A 7,914-nucleotide genomic window follows, 5' to 3' on the forward strand; every position below is an offset into this window, starting at 1 on the left:
ACCTGACCGTATTTTACTTTATTTTATTTTTTGGTCTCTAGTTTCACTTGCCATCATAATGGAAAATCTAGCTCTAAGATCTGAGATGTTCGATGATTTGTAAAATATTTATGTTTTTGTGTGTCAATTTCCATACTAAAAAACCCTCTCTACTCCTGCCTCTACTCCTACTGCCCTGGTCCTGCCCTGGGTTGCAATAACATCCTTCCTGTCTGCTCCCACCACCTACCACCCTTGTCCCTAAGAGCCACTCTCCATGCTTCAGCCTTTAGTGGGAAGCTTTTTAAAACGTAAATGGAATTGTGTCTTTTCCCTGCTTTAAAGCCTCCCAGGGGTTTCCAGTAATAGAATAAACACCGCACTCCTGACCCTGGTTCGTAAGGCCCTACAGCTCCAGACTGCCTTCCCCTCACTCTCCTCTCAGGCCTGGCACAGGCCGGCAGTTGTCTGGCATCTGTTTCCTTCTGAGCCTGCCATGATGGCTCCTTGTTTTGCTTTAGGGTTCAGAGAGGCCTTACTCTGATATCGCCCCATCCTCTCTCCCAGCCCCTTCTGTGTTTCCATGCAATACTTGATATAATTTGTTATGCTTTATTTATGTTTCTGTTTACTTTTTGGTTTTGGTTTTGACCTGGCTTTTTCCCTATAATATAGTTCCTGTCAAGGGCAGGAACCAAAGGTCTAGTTCACTGTGCCTAACACAATTCCTGGCACATGGTAAGTGCTCCATGCATCCTTGTTCAGTAGCTGAATGAATGCAATGGGCCCTGCTATAGTGGTATCCTGGACAGTTGGAGACACCCAGATGCAAATTACCCCCAGACACCCTGATGGACTCAACAAAGCTCTGAGGGCAGAAGTCGCACCTGCATGCCTTCTAGGTCCTCTGAGAGAAGGACAGACAACCCCCATGGTGGCCAGGGAGAATGTGGGGCAGTGACAGCAGTCCAAACTAAAGGCATTCTCCTTTCATCCCTTCTGCTTTCTGATTCTGTGGCACAGACCAGCGATCCAATAGAGCAGTGGCAAGCCGACTCAGTACTGTTCCAGAAGGCCATTGCAGGCCTGGAAGCTTCCACACAGCCCCATGTGGGAGGGATTACCCAACCCTGGTTTCTGATAAAAGAACTATCTCGGCTGTGGATCATCATTTGAATAAAAAACCAAATGACTTAGGATCTGTCCAAAATGAAGGATGTTTTAATACTTTGTGTGTAAAAACACTGATATTTTGCTTCTTTTTTATTAAACAGATTTTATTATTTTTCAGAATCTTGTCAGCATAATCATTTTATGGGTGGATGAAATATTCAGCCCTGCTGCTGCAGGAGTTCCTTCACAGCAATTACCTTGTGGCACTTTTGCTGTAATTAGGTTTTCGCCTAGGATTTTTCCCTGGGTCTGGGTAATAAATGAAATATGACCAGAATTTAAATTTGTCAATTACAAGCAAGCATAGTGCGTAAACACACAACAGAGCCATGAATTCCAAACCACAGGCTGTTGCTGGGGGGCAGATGCTCGGAAAATTAAAATGGAAATAAAACTACTGACTGGAAAACGAAAAGTGGCCCCCAAAGAAAGCAAATCTCCCCTAACGCTCATGCCTGATTCTACCCAACTGTGCGAGCTCTTGACTACAAATTCTTAAGTGTGAAACTGACAACTCAAGAAGCAAGCAGGGATTTGCATTAAAACAGTCTATGCAGGGCTCTGATCCCCTGCCTTATGAACTCCTGTTTCTTGTGGCCAGATCGAATGGTTTTTGGACATAGTGGGCCAGGGTTCCGTGGTGGTGATGTTCTCTCCAAGCTGCTCAAGGACTGACAGAGATTTGGGCACAGGATCGGCTTTCAGCAGCTGCTGTTTCCTCTGACCTGACTTCAGTAATTGCTCCTATGGGGCCCTCTGCTGACCATCTTTTGCAAAAAGGAAAATCCTAGGGATCTGCACTGTTGGAGACTTTGACAAATCGTCTGTTTCATTAAAACAACCACCAAACAAAAACATTTTTTTTTTTTAACTTTCATGTATAAGAAGCCCTAGACAAGGGAAAAAGAAGTCGCAATTTTATAAACTTCCCAAGTGCCATGCATTTAATATTTATACAACAAACCTTTCTTGAGCATCTCTTGTGTATCAGACACCATGCTAAGTTTGAGGCATGTAGTGGTGAGCTGTGGAGTTCATGGTCTGGTGAAGGAGACAGCCTGGAATCCACACATCACACAAATGCATATTAAGTGACGATTCAATTAGACGCTATCAAGGAAGGAAGGATGTCCCAGTGGGGACAGTGACACGGCTGGGGCAGATTTCAGGGAGGGCTTCCCTGGAAAGGGAACATTTGGGCTGAGATGAGAAGGAAAGACATGATAGGCAGAGGGAACAGTGTGTTTCAGGCCCTCGTGTCAGGAGGCATCCTGGCAGATGGGAGAGCTTGAAAGAATGTCATCAAGGCAGGGGTGCAGGGAGCAATGGGGAGCCCAGGGCAAGATGAGGCTGGAGAGGGAGTGAGGGGGAGCCCAAGGTGAGATGAGGATGGAGAGGGAGTGAGGGGGAGCCCAGGGCGAGATGAGGCTGGAGAAGGAGCAGGTGCCAACCACCCTAGGGCACAACCCCGGGGGCTGTGTAGAGGGTTATGTTCTCTCTCCTGATGCCTGTAGGAAGCCACTGAAGGGTATTAAGCAGGTGACGAATGGGAATGGTAGTGGGTGATATGCTCATAATTCAGGTTTAAAAAGGTGACCCCGGCTTCACGACAGAGAATAGATTGGACGGGAGGAAAGAACAGATACGAGAAGTCCAGTTGGGAGTGTACTGCAGTCATCCATGGGGAAGATGATGGGGCCTTGTTTAACATGTTGGCAGAAGAGATAGAAATGACATTAGAGAAATGTTTAAAAGTAGAATCAGCATGGACTCCGTGATGGGTGACACCTCGTGATGGAAGAATGGGATGCTAAGCATGGCCTATATGATCTCATTTAATTGTGAGAGCCTTGGAAACAATTCATATTCCCATTGTATGCCTAAGAAAATTGAGACTCAGAAAGGCTCAGGGTTGGATTTCAGATTATTCAGCTGGGAAATGACTGGACTTTAGGCCTTATAAGCCAAAAAATATCTGAGACAGATCTCAATCAGTTCTCAATACTTCAGAGGTTTATTTTGCCAAGGCTGAGGACACAACGGGGAAAAAGAGACACAAGCCACAGTCGGATCTGCGGCCCTATTGCTTCTGAAGAGAATTCTGAGGGCTTTGATATTTAAAGGGGAAAGTGGGTAGGATGAGAAAGGGGAAAGAAAAAATAGAGGGAGGTATGGTCACATTCCACATGTTGTAGTGAAAAGGAGGAGGTAGAGGGAATAGTCAATTACATGTTTGTCTCATGCTCAGCAAATCTGCACTTTACATAAGATAAAGTAAACATGAAGTAGAGGAAGCGGTCAAGTGCACATTTGTCTTGGGGTGGGGAGTGGGGACAATTTCTAGTCTCCTCCTGTCCCATACCCAGGAAGATAAGCTGTTAATTTACATTGTCAGGGAGAGGAAGGCCTCCTGTGGAGACACGCAACCTTCTATCTGTAGCTATCAGTTTAGGAACACAAGCAAAGGCAGGTCTTTTTGTGTTTGTCTTTTTGTTTTTGTTTTTTGTTTTGTTCATGACACAGATTCCAGGATGAACCCTTTCCCTTTGGCACTTTGTATTTGGGGATCCTGAGATCTTATTTTCCTTTCATAGCCTTCTACTCCTCTGTATTGTTTCTAGGGTTGCATAGGACATTTGCTTAGAAACTCTTCTCCCTGCATCTTTTCATCTATCCCCTCCATTCTTGAGACTACCCTGAAAGGTCTGCCATGTTTGTTTTCCAATCTGTCTCTCCCATTAGACTGAGCTTGTTGAGGCCTGCAGTTGGGTCTAGTTTGCCTCTGTTCTGCAAGTGCTTAGTTCAGTGCCTGGTTCACAGTGAGATTATTTACTGAGTGACTGAGAAACTTTCACCAGTCTCCTAAAGAAGACAGACATTTAGAGGGCAGGGTGTGTTTAAATTTTTCTCACTGGCCTAATTCTCTCTTGTACCCAGACCACAGTTTTGGGATTTTTGGCTGGAATGCCCAAAAAGGACTTTTAAGAAGGAACTGGAAGTTTCTAGAAGCCTAGTGTGGCAAAACAAAACAAAACAAAACAAAGAAAACTGGTTTTAGAATCATGAGGCTCTGGATCTAAATCCTAGCTCCTCAATTAATGAGCTGTGCATCCTAGAGTTACTTATCCTCTGTAACTCTTCAGGGTCCTCATGCATAAAATGAGGATAATTTGAGTAGCTGTATTTAGTTAATAGGGCTGTTGGGAGGATTGCATTTGATCTGTGCAAAGGGCTTGGCACATTAATATATGAATTATCTGTTTTTGTAGAAAAGAAGGATAAGAATTTTTATGGCTAGCCAAGAAAGTGGATGGGGCTGGGAATTTGTCTCCACTTGACCTTAAAGTTCCCCTCACTTACTGACTCCTCTTCTTGTGGTTTATTCTAGAATGAGGAAAGAGAAAGTTGGCTCTCTGGGGGTCCTCAACAAGCTGACAGATGTCCCTTAAGGCAGCTTTCAACAGAGAGCTCTTTATTATTATTATTATTCTTTGTGATTTACAGTGTGTGTCTAAAAGCCTCTGGGCACAATCATGGAGCAGGAATGGAACTAATAAATTGGATCTGTTTCCAGCTTAATTCATGGCTCTGACAAAAATAGAAATTGAGACAGGTGGGAGAGCCTAAATACACAAAGTGTCCCTAAGCCTAGGTTCTCAGGTGCACGAGGCTGCAGGCAGAACACTCCCCTGCCAGAACTGCAGCTGGTGCAAGACAGATCACACAGATGGAGCAGAGGAGACTGTGGACACCTCAGAAAGCCACAAATCTTTCCATTCCGAAACTGTTTGACTTAAGGATCCAGGCCTCTGGGATAATAGATGCATGGTTTCAAATCCCAGCTGCACTGCCTATTTCTATAAGCTTGAGTAAGTGGCTGAAGATCACACAGCTGGCTATTGCAGTACTGGATTCAGAGGCAAGTCTGATCCCAAGCCTGTGGTTTTTAACCATTATATGTATTATGTTGTTTATGAACATAGTTTGTCATATTATGATTGCACAACTGTGAATTAATTCCTTCAAATGAATGCATTGTATGTGGAAGGAACTCAAGAAATACAGGCTGAAAGTTTTGCTCAGATTATTTCCCCCCTGAAATTCCTTTGCTCCCTCAATTCCCAACCACAAAACAATTACATTAATCACTAGAAAAAGCATTTTAGAGAAATGCATCTTAAGATCTTCATGAATTATCAAATTCACAACGTAAAGATAAAGATCCTGGCTGTCTCTCAACTCTTATTTTCTTCCAAAGCCATGAGCTCCCTGGACAAACCCTCATGTCTTCCATTAACTGCTGCCTGTTCTTTTCCATTATCCTAGACCCACTTGTCACAAACTAACAGGATGTTGATTTCCCAAGTTGCTCCATAGGTGCTACAGGGTCAAGTGGTGGTGAAATGGGAGAGTGGGCAGTGGTGGGACTCCCTCCCTTCCCCCATCCCAAGGGCAGCAGGATTCAAATTCTCACATCAGCCAGGTGCCAACTGGCCATGCCACTCATTAACCTTTGGGGTGCTTTCCCATAGTCAAAGCCAGCACAAAACCAGCAAACGCCAGGAGCCCACCACAGTATTGCAAATTCCCCATGGGCCATTCCTCCACCAAGGCCAAGCCCCATCCTTATTGGGTCACAAGCACCCTCTTCACATTTCCAGGCTTATACTTTATCATAGTTAATTTATTATTATTATTATTATTGTTATTATTACATATTTTGCGACGGGGTCTCACTCTGTCAGTGGTGTCATCACAGCCCACTGAAGTCTGGAGTACAGTGGTGTCATCACAGCCCACTGAAGTCTCAACCTCCTGGGTTCAAGTGCTTCAGCCTTCCAAGTAACTGGGACCACAGGTGCGCACCACCATGCCCAGCTAGTTTTTTTAGTTTTAAAATTTGTATAGGGAGGAAGCTTTCCCATGTTGCCCAGGCTGGTCAGTTTGTTTCTTTTAATGGAAATTTCTCCTAGTTACAAAACCAAAACCATCACGGAAGACTCAGAAAAGCACTCAAAAAGAAAAACAGAAACATTACCGGTAATCTCTCCACTCAAGGAATGTAACTGCTAACATTTTAGTTCAAAACCTTCAGTCATTTTTCCCCTTTTGTTGTACAGCTTTTGAAAGAGGATTTTTCCTCCAAATGTTCTTAGGTTTAAGAAAAGGGGAGAAAAAAGTACTTATGTTATCCTTCCCAGAAAGAACTCGAATAATCCCTATTATGTAAACTCTTTCAAAGAAACAGTGTGTTCAGTACAGTTGCTAAGTCATTTGTTGCTATAGCAATGCTTGGCCCTAGAGCGCCATAAACAATCATCCTGTCTCTAGTCTCCAAATACAAGGCACCATTATCTCCCTCAGAGCTCTTCGGGGGAGCTCATTTTGCCAAAGCTATTCATTTAAATTAGCAACTCCCTTCTTAATCACTTGAATTGCTTGTGCTTCACACCAAGTCACACTAGGGGGCTAAAAAAGCAGTTAAGGCAATATATTGGGAGGCGGAGAGTTGGGGTCAGTACGCCTTTGATTGCACAGATCTTTCCTTCCGGTGCTCTTCCTCAGCCGCTGTCAGTCTGCCATCTTGGATGCCGGCCACCCAGGGCAAAGCAAGGTTAGGCTAGGGGCTCCTGGGTGCAATGCCATTATAGTGAAAATTCTGGTAACACCATATTTAACCAACCCCGGGTAACTTTGTTGCATTATAAGTACTAAAAAAATCAGAGAACATTCTGGGAAGCTCCTTGTAATGTTATATTACAGCTGCAGAATATCGTAACTAAAGGAAGATGTTCTAAGTGCTCAATATGTATTATTTAATTTGATTCTGGCAACAACCTTATGGGTTCAGGCAGCATTTTCCCTTGGTCTTATAGATGAAGCAGTGGGGGCTTAGAGATATTAAGTGACTTGCCCAAGGTCCCTGACTAGAAAGTGGTAGAGGCGGTTGGTTTCAAGCCCATGACGTGTACTTCACTCAGAGCCTGTTCTCTTGACCTTTATGTTACATTGCCCTGCAGCAAATGGATACACATGTGTGGAGATCTGACTCTGCACAAAATACAAGGGATTTAACATGCATTGTCTAAATGCTGTGATTGGTCTGGATAGACATTATCACTTACATTGGTAGGTAGGGGAGCTAAGACCCAGAGATGTGGTGTTCCCAGGGTTGGCCAGCCAGCTGTGGTATAGAGGATTTGAACTCACCTCCCCCTGCTTCAAAGTGCTTCTTCCTCTACGCAGCATGATTTGGTACCTAGAAATCACTAAGCCTCATGCTCTCTTTTTACACATGAGGACACTGAGGCCTGAAAATATTAAATGGCTTGCCCAGGGCCATTTCTCCAGGTCTAGAGCATAACTCCCTGCAGCCTGACAAGGAAGATGGAAGAGAATTCATTTGTGCTTAGCTGTTCTGGTATGCAAATCGCCCCTTTTCATTCAGCCAAGTCCCAGGGGTATCTGCAAAAGCAACTGCACTTGAAGAGTGCCCGTTTAATGTGAAATGACAGTGAAATCTTCAACCACTTCTAGTTTGAACTGGGCCATCTCGTCTCCCTAACCTGGCTTTGTCAAGCTGTGTATGCAGAGAAATCCACGCTGGAAGTGCAGCATCTGGTGGGCAACCTGGGGGAAGAATGACATCTCTAACGTTTGGTCGCATGTGTTACTCCTACTCCCTCCCTGCTGATGGCTGTGGCTCCTGTGGAACAGCCCTCCAATTTCCTCTTGTTACGTCTTCTGGGAACTGCTTTCTCC

Source organism: Macaca thibetana, chromosome 6, assembly GCF_024542745.1.
Source record: "Macaca thibetana thibetana isolate TM-01 chromosome 6, ASM2454274v1, whole genome shotgun sequence".
Taxonomy (NCBI): domain Eukaryota; kingdom Metazoa; phylum Chordata; class Mammalia; order Primates; family Cercopithecidae; genus Macaca; species Macaca thibetana.